Raw genomic sequence first — 14,625 nt, forward strand, 5'->3', positions numbered from 1 at the left:
GTAAAATGACACTTCTCATTAAATTCCTGTTCAGTTCATTCACTTCAATATATTAGTAAATGGAATTGTTATTGCCTAAATCAAGAAAGTTCTCACCTCCTAAATTCTTCTGGATGCTAATATATTTCCTGGCTATTCACTCTGGAATTTCTACCCTTTCTTCTCTTCTTGGAAGTCTTTAAATGTCCTTTCTTTTCAAGTCCCATTATGTCACCTAAAATCAAGTCCATATTTTATCATGCTTGGATTATTCTGTTCTTTTTAGTATTATTGTTATTATTATTTTGAGACAGGGTCTTGCTCTGTTACCAAGGCTAGAGTGCCATGGCATCACCATAGCTCACAGCAACCTCAAACTCCTGAGCTCAAACGATCCTCCCGCCTCAGCCTCCCAAGTAGCTGGGACTACAGGTGTGTGCTACCACATTCAGCTAATTTTTCTTTTTCTTTTTCTTTCTTTCTTTCTTTTTTTTTTTTTTTTTTTGTAGCGATGGAGTCTTGCTTTTGTTCAGGCTGGTTTTGAACTCCTGACCTCCAATGATCCTCCCGACTTTGGCCTCCCAAAGTGCTAGGATTACAGGCGTGAGCCACCATGCTCAGCCATTAATATTATTTTTAATTGACAAATCCTTATTGTATTACATTTATGGAGTACAATGTGATGTTTGGATATGCGTATACAATGTGGAGTGATTAAATCAAGCTAATTCATATATCCATCACCTCACTTACTTGACCTTTTTTAGAGTGATATATTTGAAATTTACTCTTACTTATTTTGAAATATAAAATACATTATTATTGACTATAGTTCCCCTGCTGTGCAGTCGTTCTCAAAACATATTCCCCCTGTCTACCTGAAACTTTGTACCCTTTGACTAGTAACTCCTCATTCCCTCACTCTCCCACCCCTAACCCCTGGTAGCCATCATTCTAAACTCTACTCTATCAATTCAATTTTTTTATTCCACATATAAGTGTAATTGTATGGTATTTGTCTTTCTATGCCTGGCTTATTTCACTTAGCATAATTATCCCCTAGATCCATCCATATTGTCCCAAATGACAGAATTTCATTCTTTTTTAAGGCTGAATAGTATCCCATTGTGTGTGTGTGTGTGTGTGTGTGTGTGTGTATGTGTATCACATTTTCTTTATCCATTTATGCACTGACAGATACTTAGGTTGATTCCATATCTTGGCTATTGTAAATAGTGCTGCAATAAACATGGAAGTGTAGGTATCCCTTCAACATATTGATTTCAGTTTCTTTGGATATATTCCCAGAAGTGGGATTTCTAGATCGTATGGTTGTTCTATTTTTAGTTTTTTTGAGGAACCTCCACACTGTTTTCCATAATGACTGTAATTTTACATTCCCACCAATAATGTTCAAGGGCTCCCTTTTCTCCACATTATTGCCAACACATTTATTTTTTTATCTTTTCGATAAAAGCCACTCTAACAGGTGTGAGATGATATCTCACTGTGGTTTTAATTTGTATTTCTCTAATGATTAGTGATGCTAGCATTTTTTTTCATGAACCTGTTGGTCATTCGTACGTCTTCTTTTGAGAAGTGTTTGTTCAGGTCATTTGCCAGACAGAGTCTTGCTCACTGAGGCTTAAGTGCAATGGGCATGAGCCACTGCACTGGCCCAGAAGAAAATTTTTTATATGATTGAAATAGCATCTCAAATAATGAGGGCAAAGATGAACTTTTAAATAAGTAGTGCATTCATTTCCCAGGACTGCAGTAACAAGTTACCACAAGCTGGGTGACTTAAAACAAGAGAAATCTCTCTCATAGTTCTGGACAAAAAGTCCAAAATTAAGGTGTTATCAGGGCTGGTTCCTTCTGGAGGCTGTGGGGGAGAATCTATTCTATTCCTCTCTCCTACTCTATGCCTCTCTCCTAGCTTCTGGTGGCTCCAGCAATCCTTAGTATTCCTTGATTTGTAGATTTATCACTCCTATCTCTGCCTCTGTCTTCACATTACCTTCTCTGTTTCTTTCTCCTCTTCTGTCCATTATAAGGACACTTGTCATTGGATTTAAGGCCCACTGGCTTAATCCGGGATGATCTCATCTCAAGATTCTTAAGTTAATCACATATGCAAAGATCCTTTTCCTGAATAAGGTCATAGTCACATGTTCTGGGGACATATCTTTTTGGGAGACACCAACCTACTAGACATAGCCATTTAGAAACAGTTTAAATTGGATACACCTTATACTATGCAGAGGAACAAACTCCAAATGGATGAGAGATCTAAATGTAAAAATGAAACCATGTACAAGTATTAGATGAAAACCTGGGTATATTTCTTTCTTGCCTGGATTTGGGGAAAGCCATTGTAGCTGTGCCTCAAAGTCCAGATACCTCAAGAAATAAATGAATTAACAGAGGTAAAGTACTTAGGACTATGCATGCAGTCAGCAAATGCTTGATGAATAGTAGACATGCCGATAAGATTCCTAGAGGTTGTTTGCTTCCCCTCTACCTGAACTTTTCCTTCCATCTCCCTGTGGTAGCACTCAGCGGTGAGACTTTACCACCCTGACATCTCCTCTCTCTCCCCCAGTAGTAACGCCCACATGAGGACTGTACCACTATTATTATTTGCCTGGAGGGAAATATATCACCCTAACATCCCCCCTTCTTTTCCAGTGGTATCTCCCAGTAGCTTACTGTACCTCCCTGATTTCCCTGTTTCCTCCATTGGCATCTCTCAGAAGAGGATAATTCCATCCTGAATTTTCACCTCTCACGCAGTTGTGTCTCTCACGAGATCATTTTTCTGCATTGTCCCTGTGCCATAACCTCAGCTTCTATAAACACCACAAATCTCTATAGCTCGGATCCAAACACCCCCTACTCCAGAAATCCTGCCTAGAGAAGGCCAACAGCCTTGATCCCTGACCCCTTTGGTAAAACAAGCAAGGCAGCTTCCTTCTTGAAATAATAAAAAAAAAAAAATCAAACTCTGTAAAATAATTTTAAAGGGTTTTATTCTGAGCCAATATGAGTGACCATGGCCCAAGGATCCATAAACGCAAGAAGCCTTGAGTAAGTGGTCCTGAGGCGGTTGGGTTACAGTTTGGTTGTATACATTTTAGGGAGACAGGACTTACAGGTTAAATCATAAATAGGTAGATAGTTAGGAACTCCGGCTCTTCTAGGAACAAGGGTGCCCTGCTTTGGTGCTGTCTCGAGCAATTGCTCCAACTGGGAAGAAGGATGGGGCGGGCACTCCATTTTGGTGTTGTCCCACCCTTAATGCTATCCTGAACAACTGCTACACCTAGCGAAAGAGGGAATGTTTATCAATCTGGGAATGCCCCAACCCAGGCATGATAGGATTTAGAGAGTGACCTGGAGTAACCTAAGGGTCATTATTATGCCATTAGCTTGAATCCTCGTTGTGGTTCACCACCCCCCCAGGTGGGCTTTTGGAGAGGGAGCTCATATACCCAGATGGAATTTTAAGGACACCTGTTGATCATTTGATAACATCCCACACCTCCCAAGAGCCTGCCCCCAGCCTGGGCTAATAAAAGGAAACAATCCGAGAAGTCAGGGAGATAGTGGGCCAGTCAGTGAGTTTGTCTGTCTCTCTCTGCTCTCGGAGACAGACTCGTTTTGTTTTATAATAAAGAACTGCTCTTGTGAAACTTCTTCCTGCCTGAGGTTACTCCATCACACACATTGGGCCTGCTGGTGATGTTTCCAAGAAAGGAGGCTGAGGACCAGAGTTATGGTCTGGACTTGACACTTTGGTGTGTCTGATCATTCTTTGGCCAAGAGCACACCAAGAACCAATGGCAGACTGCCACCCTGACAAATACATGGAAGGTATACATTGGTTTGGCCCAAAAAGGCAAGACATCTCAAAGCAGGGGCTTACAGGTTTTAAGTAGATTAAGAGATTCTTTGATTTGAGTTGGTTAAAGAAATAAAGCTTTGTCCAAAGGCTCAGAATCAGTAGAAAGGAAGGTTTTAAGATAAGGAAACCTGTTAATCACAGAGCAAGGCACTTGATATACAGACTCAAAGTGATCTGTTGAGCAAATTGATGGCCTGCAGGCATCACTTAACCTTTGCCTTGCATGGCCTTAGGTCCTGTTTGTAATTTAGTATCTCATTGCCACAAAGAGTCTATTTTGTCAGTCTATTTTAACATTAATGCTGGTCAGATGCAGTGTCTTAACTCCAAAAGGGAGGTAATAAAGAGGTGTGTCTGACCTCCCTTTCCACCTTGGCCTGAAACTCAGTTTTAACGTTTCTCTGGGGTCCCCTTGGCCAAGAGGGGGCCTGTTCAGTCAGTGGAGGGGGGGGCTTAGGATTTTGTTTTTACTTTACATCCTGTATATAATGGACACTCTTCCAAGATGGCTGCTCCCACAGGGAAGCTACCCAACAATTCTACCATGCTCGCTGCCTGACAACACCACTTGTGGAGACTGAACACAGACTGTGCCATATTGACTGTTGGCCCAATGTGGCATCCATGGTGCTCCTAAGCATGTGCCAAAACCACAGCTTCAGAAGGGGATTTCAATGCAGGAATAAGTGCTGTTAGGGTGGAAAGCCTAGTAGGTGCTCACAGCACAGGGGGAGAAAGATTTCTCAAGCAGAGGTTAAGGTATAAAAGTAAAAAAATTTATTTTATCCTTTTAGAGAAGAGAGAGAGAGAGAGAGAGAGAGAGAGGAAAAGAGAAGGGGAAGAAAGAGCAGGGAGACGGCATGGCATTGCAAACAAAAGGGAGGGAGATGCCAGCATCAAGGCCAAGTGGCTTGTTGCTTTTATGGGGACAAAGAAGAAAACATAGCGATGGCTGTCAGTTGATAACAAAAGCGGCAACAGGTAGATAACAAAAACTGCAAGGATGTCAAAGTCTAAGACCTGGTTTCCTGCCTTTACTTGGGGAGGGGATTATCACAGGAGATGTGACACTATCCTTGAGATATGGTTGAGGCTGTAGCTCATTCTGCTGTTTACTCAGGAGCTCTATAAAAGCAGATTCTCGGCAGGGCGCAGTGGCTCACGCCTGTAATCCTAACACTCTGGGAGACCGAGGTGGGAGGATCGCTCGAGGTCAGGAGTTCGAGACCAGCCTGAGCAAGAGCGAGACCCCCGTCTCTACTAAAAATAGAAAGAAATTATCTGGACAGCTAAAAATATATAGAGAGAAAAAATTAGCCGGGCAGGTGGCACATGCCTGTAGTCTCAGCTACTCAGGAGGCTGAGGCAGAAGGATTGCTTGATCCCAGGAGTTTGAGGTTGCTGTGAGCTAGGCTGATGCCATGACACTCTATCCCGGGCAACAGAGCGAGACTCTCTCAAAAAAAAAAAGCAGATTTTCAAAAAACAATTTTGAAAGGCAGAGATTTACATCTCTTTTCCGTTCATTCAGCTCTTTCCGAAAGTTGTGCAAAACAGAACTCCTTCAGGGTGCCTGTTAGTGAGAGAACTCTTGGATTGATTTTTAACTGTTACTGGGGAAATTGTGGGATTCTGTTATTTTTGCAAGGCCTCCCCTTTTAGTGCTATTGCAAGGAAGATCTCCAAGGTTTTAAAAGTTTAGTGCCCAGAGAGTACTGAGATGTCTTGAGGTGTGTGATAAGATGGGGGGATGAAAGATGTTTGTGGGGTGGTAATAAATTTCAAAAAATATTTTAGAGGACTTCTAGTTTCAGCTCAGAGTCATAGAGAGCTGGAAAGTCAATACTCTCATCCTTACAACAAGAACAAAAATCTACACAAGCTGGAAATTAACAAACTTTTCTTGAACTCATCAGAAAATTGAGGTCATAGAACAAACAGCTATTGTATTGTAAAATCTGTACAGACACAGGCATCTTCAGGGGAAAACAGAACCAAAGCATTTGCTTACCTGGGGCAGATGCCAACTGAATGCCATATAAGCTAGTAGGAAGTTTAAACTGGAACTTTTAATGATTTGCTAAGTGTCAAGTGAGGGCTAGTGTGAGAGTGTGAAGTTCCTGGGGGGGCTACAAATATGGGGAGGTTTCTGCCCTTTTGCAAGCTTTTCCCCGAGGACCCACACAAGGCTTACAGTAGGAGAGTCCTAAGAAAGCCCTTCCCTTTCATGGTGCTGGCTAGGGGAGGGAAAGAGAACCCACTAAGAAAGCCACTCAGGCCTTTCATGTCTTTCGTGATGATAAAGTGATGATGGCTGGATCCCTATTTGAAAAAAAAAAAAAGAAATCCACTCAGGTTTGTTTCCTCATACAGAACAAAAGGGTTAATCTGCAGGGGAAAATTCATCAAAACCTACACCCCGAGGACACTGGTGGAATTCTACAGCTGGGGGAAGTGAACAGAGGCCACCAAAGAAACTCCACCCAGACATGTCAACAAAAACCTAATCTCCAGGGAAAAGTGTTTCAAAACTGTAGCCTTGAGACTACAGCTGGGGGAAGGGAACAGGGTCAAGTCAAGCTCTACTCCACCCCCAAACACAGGTCCACAGTGCCTGCCAAAGAGTGAGGCTTAATCAGGACATCAGAGATGACCCTCAACCCTCCCACCACATTAAAAAGCAGAAGCAACTGGAATACAGCCAGCCGTGAGAGTTACCACAGAGAGACTGTCTCTGGGGAACTGCACTAAGGGAAGATCCAAAGCCAAGCTGGGAGACAAAAACAAAAGTTATCACTAGGAGAATTTGAAGTTTTTGGTTCCTATAGCAACAACAGAGGGTAAACACAGGTCAACTCCTGATTAGATAAACACAGATCACCACAGAAAAGGCCTAGCAAAAGGAAACACATGCTCTTATCCAAGCAAAGCAAAATATTTACCTCAGTATCTACTGTCGTATACATAACTGGCTTTCAAAAAAAAAGACATTCTAGAAGTTTAAAAAATCACAGTCTGAAGAAACAAAGCAATGATCGGAACCAGACTTCGATGTGAGACATATATTGGAACCATAGACAGGGAGAATAAAATAACTATGATTAAGAGTGACTATTATAGTTTACATTAGTGTATTGTGTATTTCAAAATAGCTAGAAGAGAATAATTCTAATGTTTCTAGTATAAAGAAAAAAAAGGCAAATACTTAAGGGGATGGATGTCCCAATTACACTGATTTGATCTATACAAATTATATGACTATTAAATTACCCCATGTACCCTGAAAATAGGTATATCTATTATGTATTGATAAATTTTTTAAACTATGATTAATATGTGAAAGTCTGTAATGCTAAAGGTAAACAATATGCAAGATCAGACAGGTAATTTCAGTAAATGGTGGAAACCAGGCTTCTGACTGTTCTCACCATCAGAGAGGGGAGCGCAGATAAACGAGAGGGAAACACCATACTGAACCCTGCATGAACTCATGAATGTCAGTATAAATCATGTTTTCTTTATAATATATGCATATGGATATATATGTATATCATAATCATATCACATGAATATCAAAGCATATTTCATATCCTTCATTTTTTTCTTTTGGATTTTTCCCCATATAAATTAATACAAGTTCTCATTTGGAGATATAAATCCCTATCTGTCACATACTGATCTGTGTTGTCATATCTGTCTTGATCCTGTGAATTTTTTTTTTTTTTTTTTTGAGACACGGTCTTGCTTGCTCCCTGGACCAGAGTGCAGTGGTGTCATCATAGCTCACTACAACCTCAAACTCCTGGCCTCAAGCAATCCTCCCACCTCGTGATCCTTTCAATTTTTAATATCTTTTAACATATAATTAGAAATAAATGTTTATCTGATCAAAATTGTTGTTCTTTCCCATTATGACCTTTAAGTTTCCTCTTGTACACTAAGGAACCTCCTCCCAGCCACCACCACCAAGGTTTTACAAAGATGTATTCCTAAATTTTCTTACAATATCTGTTATGGGATTGATTGTGTCTCCCAAAAAGATTTATTGATGTCGTAACCCCCAGGACCTCAGAATGTGACCTTATGTGAAAATAGGGTCATTGCAGATGTAGTTAGTTAAGATGGAACAAGGTGGGCCCCTAATCCAATATGGATAGTGTCATGATAAGCTGCCCACGTGAAGACACAGTGACTCACAGGGAAAATGCCATGTGAAGATGGAGTCAGAAATTGGAAATTTGCTACCACAGGCCAAGAAACATCTAAGGCTACCAGAAGCTGGAAGAGACAAGGAAAGATCCTCTCCTGGAGCCTTTAGAGGGAGCACAGCTTTGCCAACACCTTGATTTCAAACTTCTAGACTCCAGAACTGTGAAAGAATAAATTTCTGTTGTTTTATACTACCCAGTTTGTGGTACTTTGCTTCCAAAGTTCTAGGAAATTAACACAACATCCCTTTTAATAAAATTTTCTATAATCAAATATCCAATCCCACTAGAATTTATATTCTAGTGTGTTGTGTAAGGTAAAGACCTCACTTTTTTTCCAGATGGATGTCTTGTTCCATTTACATAATGAACTGCCCCGTCCTCCTGCAATCAAACACAACTTGTATCATATATATTCCCAAGAATTTAGATCAGATTCTAAATGTTGTGAATTTACTACTTGTGTTTTACTGGTCTATTTATCTACTCTTGTTTTGATTATATTGATCTTTATAGTAAGTTTCCGCTGGGCCCGGTGGCTCACGCCTGTAATCCTAGCACCCTGGGAGGCCAAGGCAGAAGAATCTACATAGTAAGTTTCAGTGTCTTGTAGTTCAAGCACTTCCTTCAGTATGACTTTACATTATTTTCTTAACTCTGCACATTTATGGCTACATATGAACTTTTATATTATCAAGTTGGGACAAAATTTAAATTCTGATTGGAAATTAATTACTACAATATAGTAAATATTGGAGGCTTAATATTTTTCTCTGTCATCTTCACCAGGTATATGGTATATCATTCATTTATTTAGTTTTAGAGTTAGATCTTACAATAAAAATTATTTTCTTCTTATCTGTTGAGAACTTTCTTGCTTCTTATGTATACTTTTGTCATTGTGAATAGGACATTTGCCCTGTTTCATCTATTAACTGGTAATATAGAGAAAAACTATTTTTTATAATTTTCCCTTACATCTCAGCCCCCTATCAAGTCCTCTTGTTCTGGTAATTCTTTACTGGAATCTCTTCATTCTTGGTACAGAATTATATCATGGACTTCTGGTTCTGAAAAAGGTGGACTAAATACATTCCATTTTATTCCTCCTGCTGATCACAACAAAAATCTTTGGACATGTATAGCGGTGAAAAGGGCCAAAAAAAAAATCTCTGGACAAAATATATGTCACTTTTCAGAAGAGTTGAGGACAAAGAGAAGAGAAGGTAGGCTGGGAACTCTGGAATCAGGGAACAACCTAATGGTGAGTTCTCTGAGGCTTTTTCTTGCTTCCTGTATATTATTCCAGCCTGGGCATTAGAGAAGCCAGAACCCACAAACACCAATGGGTGCAGACAAAAGCAAGTCTCAAGAAAAGCCTGCTCTCTTTAAGCCAAAGGGCCAATAATAGGGTAGCCCACTAGATCAAAAAACTTTTAACATACTTGTTTTTCAGATCAACACCACAATAAAAAAGCTGCTTTAAAAGCTTTAATTTGTTTTTCATTTTCTTCTACGATCATTTGTTTCTTATGGATTTTAAATTTAAACTTTAAAATTATAATTTTTATTTTACCAGAAGTACATATTTCACTTATTTAATTATGTTGTTATAGAGAAGTGCATGATATTCCACTATAATTAGTTTAAATTTTTTTCCTAACTTGGATAGTACCTCCTTTCTCATTCCTAATATTTTATTTTTTCTTTCTTTCCACCATGTTTGCAAAGAGTCACCAGTGTAATTGGTAATTTCAAAGGACCAGCTTTATGGTTTCTTTATACTCCATATTTTTATATTTAATTCTTCTAATTCAGATTTTATTTTTGTTAATTACCATTTCTGGGATGGGTTCAATTTTGTGGTCATTTTTTATCATTTATTAGGTTGAGTACTTGGCTCATTTACTTTTTTGTTCTGTTTTGTCCTGTTTTTTTTTTTAATAAAAGCATTTAATGCTGTAAATTTTCCTCTAAATACAGCTCTAGTTTTGTCCCTTAACTTCTGGTATAAGTGTGTAACTTCAGTATCAGTTTTTTACTTTGATCCTGAGTTACTTAGGAAGTGTTTTTTAATTTCCATCTGATAAAATACTTTTATTATCATTTCATTGTTTGCTTTTGATTTTCTTATGTCAGAGAATGTAACATTCTCAATTCTCAACTTTTAAAAAATTATGAAATTTTCTTTGTGGCCAAGTCATTTGATGGAATTTTATAAAAGTTCCATGGGCACCAGAGTAGAAAGCATATTATATATTTGTTGAATACAAAGTCCTCTTTCTGTCTTTTAAATCTAGCATGTTGTTTTTATAATTCTTTTTTTAAAAATGTCAGCTCTTAAATTCTGAAAGAGGTAAAATAAATATTTTAATTATATTTTTAAAAATTATATAAAAATATATTTATTTTTATTATAGTTAAAAAAATATATAAATATTTTTAAATATTTATTTAATATTAATACCTGTCCTTACACCTTGACCCAAGATTACAATTTCTAGAACTATATCCATAGAAAATAATCATATTTTTATGCAAGATTTAAATGCAGAAATTTTACCACAGTGATGTTAAGAATAGTTGAAACCAAAACCATCTTTCATAAATATTTACTAATATTCATGGTATAGTATATAAATTATGACACATTCAAAGACTCAATATTATGCAGCTGTTAAAACTGTATACAAAAATACTTGCTGACATGGGAAAATATTTAAGTTATAATATAAAGTAAAAAGAGAAGGTAACCAAACAACGTGATTTGTTTTCATTTAAACTAAAAGTGCATCTGTGAATATACTGAACATTCACAAACACTGAAGCACATACCTACCTAGAAAAAAATATATGGAAGCAAATAAATCAAATTGTTAATAGAATTTATAGTTAGGAAATGGTACACTTAGAGATCATTTTTATTTTCTTCTTTGCATTTATTTATAGTATATAACTTTATATTATGAATATTATTATATAAACAAAACTAAAATAACAGAGTTTCAGAATGTATACTGGCCGAGTGACGATATGACCCCGAGCCCCTGTGACAAGGAGGCCTTCCCAGAGCTGACAGCATCCACAGGCAGGTCTGAAAGGAGGGAGCTGTCGCACAGGGTCTGGCTCACTCATCGTCCTCCTCTGCTTACACAATCTCAAAAGGGACTCTGAGCGGGAAACTTGGTCCCGGCTGTGGTGCGGTGAGGGTAGAGGACACAGTCAGGGGACCTGACTCTGGTCTAGGGTCCTCACTGCAAATCTGAGAGGCCTGCGTGAGTCACTCGCCTTCTCGGGCCATTTTATTCATTTTTGAAAGGAGGAGGAAGAGCTAGAAGGGCCCTACAGACTGTGGTCGCCCTACTACCCTGCCAGTCTCTAAGTTGCAAAGAAGAAGGATTTTTCTGCACCCAAATCAGGATAGAGGGGAAGTCAGCAGATCCCAGAGACTGGGGCTGGTGGGGGGAAGGGGGGACTGGTGGGGATCAGCTGAGTGTCTGTAAAAAGCCGATGCAGAGGGGAGGACCCCTGCTAGGTGAGGGGAGTGTTGCTCCCACACGGACCTCTCCCTCAGACACCCTGCAGAGATCCTTTATCCTCTCCCAAGATTCCTCAGTCAGGGCAAAAAAATGACTGTTTCAGACATGAAATAATTTAAAAGAGTATTCTGCCAACTTGCTCTGTTTAAGGGAAACACTAAAGGACCTATTCTAAATAAGAGGCTGGGCACAATGGCTCACGCCTGTAATCCTAGCACTCTGGGAGGCCAGGCGGGAGGATCGCTTGAGGTCAGGAGTTCGAGACCACCCTGAGCAAGAGCGAGACCCCGTCTCTACTAAAATAGAAAGAAATGATTTGGACAGCTAAAAATATATATAGAAAAAAATTAGCTGGGCATGGTGGCACATGCCTGTAGTCCCAGCTACTCGGGAGGCTGAGGCAGAAGGATCGCTTTAGCCCAGGAGTTTGAGGTTGCTGTGAGCTAGGCTAACACCACGGAACTCTAACCTGGGCAACAGAGCAAGACTCTGTCTCAAAAAATAAATAAATAAATATAGCAAAAAAATAAATAAATAAAAATAAATAAGAAGAGAGATCTCAAAATAAGACAGCAAAACAATGGTTAGCAATGACTGTTGTAGTAAAATATACATCCCTGGGCACACACTGATATAGCTAACGTTTAATTATGACAGATGAAGCAACTGGGGATTTTGAATAAAAATGTTAAGTGAGATTTCTTGAAGCAGAATTAATTAAAGCAAAATAGAGTCTTCAAATAAACAGCTTAAATTTTTCTAGAAAAATCAAAAGGCAATACTGTTCATCTTGCTGAGGCAAATATAGGGGATAAAGCATCCTTCCCTATAAAGAAAGGTCCGATTCTATTCTGATCAAATAGTAGAGAAAACATAAATTAAGTCATGCCTGTTAGAAATAGAAAAAGTATATAATGGGATAATTAGTAAAAATAAAAATAAAAACTAAGGAGGTTCTATTCAAAAATGGACAGAAACTTCACTAAGTCATTAGGAAGAAGAAAGGATAAAATTGTATTTAGAAAATAATAAAGTCAATAATATTATGCAAAATATAGTACAAAGAAGATTATCATAATTACACAAATTTAAACGGGCTGAATCTCAAGACACAAATATGGGATTAGAGTAAAAAATATATTCTTATATAAAGTTACAAGAAATATATCTTAAAGAGAAAAATGCAAAATATAGGTTTAGGCTAAGATACACCAGGTAAGTGGCAGCAAAATAAAAGCTGTGGCTATGAATTTATCAAAGTAAAATTCAAAGTCAAAAGCACTCAATAGACAAAAATAATATACTTTAGGATTCCCCTCCCCCAAAAAACACCAGAACCACAAGGATAAATTTGTTTTAAAATATCACAACAGGCCGGGCGCGGTGGCTCACGCCTGTAATCCTAGCACTCTGGGAGGCCGAGGTGGGCGGATCGTTTGAGCTCAGGAGTTCGAGACCAGCCTGAGCAAGAGCGAGACCCCATCTCTACTAAAAATAGAAAGAAATTATATGGACAGCTAAAAATATATATAGAAAAAAAATTAGCCGGGCATGGTGGTGCATGCCTGTAGTCCCAGCTACTCGGGAGGCTGAGACAGGAGGATCGCTTGAGCTCAGGAGTTTGAGGTTGCTGTGAGCTAGGCTGATGCCACGGCACTCACTCTAGCCTGGGCAACAGAGTGAGACTCTGTCTCAAAAAAAAAAAAAAAAAAAAAAAAAAAAAAAAAAAAAAAAAAAAAAAAAATAAAATATCACAACAGATTTATTCTACCTTTTGATAATATAACAGCTGAAGTAGACAAAAGAGTGAACCTTAATCATCAAACTAGATTGAAAAGTTCTAATGAACAATCTGTACCTAACAAACATAATACAGTTTCATCTTTCATATCCATAAATGTTTTATAAAATTCAGTTGAGTATCTGAGCCACAGGGCAAATATTAAATCATGTTTACAAACTCATATTCAACAAGCTACATTCTCTGATCATAGTTAAAAATATAATTACATAAAAAGAAAGAAAAGACAACTACCTTAAGAAGTAAGAACCTAAGAAACTGTCCCCAATACCTAGAATCAAAGTGAGAAGTCAATTCTGTAGTTGCATATTTCATACCAGAGTGTTGGGGACACAGCTACACATAGAGGAATGTGTATAGCCTCAATTCCTTTGTTATTTAAAAAAAGACTGGAAACCCAATTCCCTGGGACTCAGGAAATTAGAAAAAGAACAAAAAAGTTAGTCAAAAACATGAAAATAAAAACAAAAAAGTAAGAAATTCTTATTAATAAAAATAAAAGTTTAAATAAATATAACATAAATATAAAAATAGAACAATAAACTGATTACTTCAAATGACCAATTAATTATATGGATTAACCTCTGGGAAATTTCATGAAATTGAAAGGAAACAAAAAACATAAAACAGTAATAAGAAAGGAGAAATTGTATCAGACAGGTAAGCAATATAAACTAGTCATAGTGGAAGGATATGTGTAAGTCTAGAGCAACATACTTAAATATTCCAGGAAAACATGTGAGCTCCTGGGAAAAGAGTATGAAAATTGACCAAAAAATTGATAAGGGATCAGTGAGCATAGGGAAAAAACAGGAAAAGTAGTTCAAGTCTAGCATTTGAGACATACCAGTACCCACAGGCAGCCCTACTGCTCCACTGGCACAGGAGGCCTGGCCAGGGGCTGACAAAGGCAGATGTAGCAGAGGTCCCAGTCCTCTTCTAGCAAGCTGATGAGTGTGAAATGAGCGTGACACGATGGGGAATCAATGAACAGGACAAGCCAGAGAGGACAAGGCAGACCCAGAGAAGGGTGGTGCAGCGAGGGGGCCAAGACGTGACGGGTAGGTTAGACCTGGAAGGGACTGGAAGAGGCCAAGGCTGACGGACAGGGCTGGGACCTTGTGGGATGGCCAGGGGTGGAGCAAGATGGCAGGGCAGAGAAATCGGTACCCCTCTGAATTCTCCTCAGTG

At 38.6% G+C, this 14,625-nt stretch overlaps 1 protein-coding gene across 2 annotated transcripts in view; it reads left to right on the forward strand.

Moving 5' to 3' along the window:
* UXT (ubiquitously expressed prefoldin like chaperone) overlaps positions 1–14,625 on the forward strand; it is a 69,574-nt gene that overhangs the window by 17,311 nt on the left and 37,638 nt on the right. The gene's annotated exons all lie outside the window — the stretch shown is intronic.

Source organism: Eulemur rufifrons, chromosome 30, assembly GCF_041146395.1.
Source record: "Eulemur rufifrons isolate Redbay chromosome 30, OSU_ERuf_1, whole genome shotgun sequence".
Classification (NCBI taxonomy): Eukaryota; Metazoa; Chordata; class Mammalia; order Primates; family Lemuridae; genus Eulemur; species Eulemur rufifrons.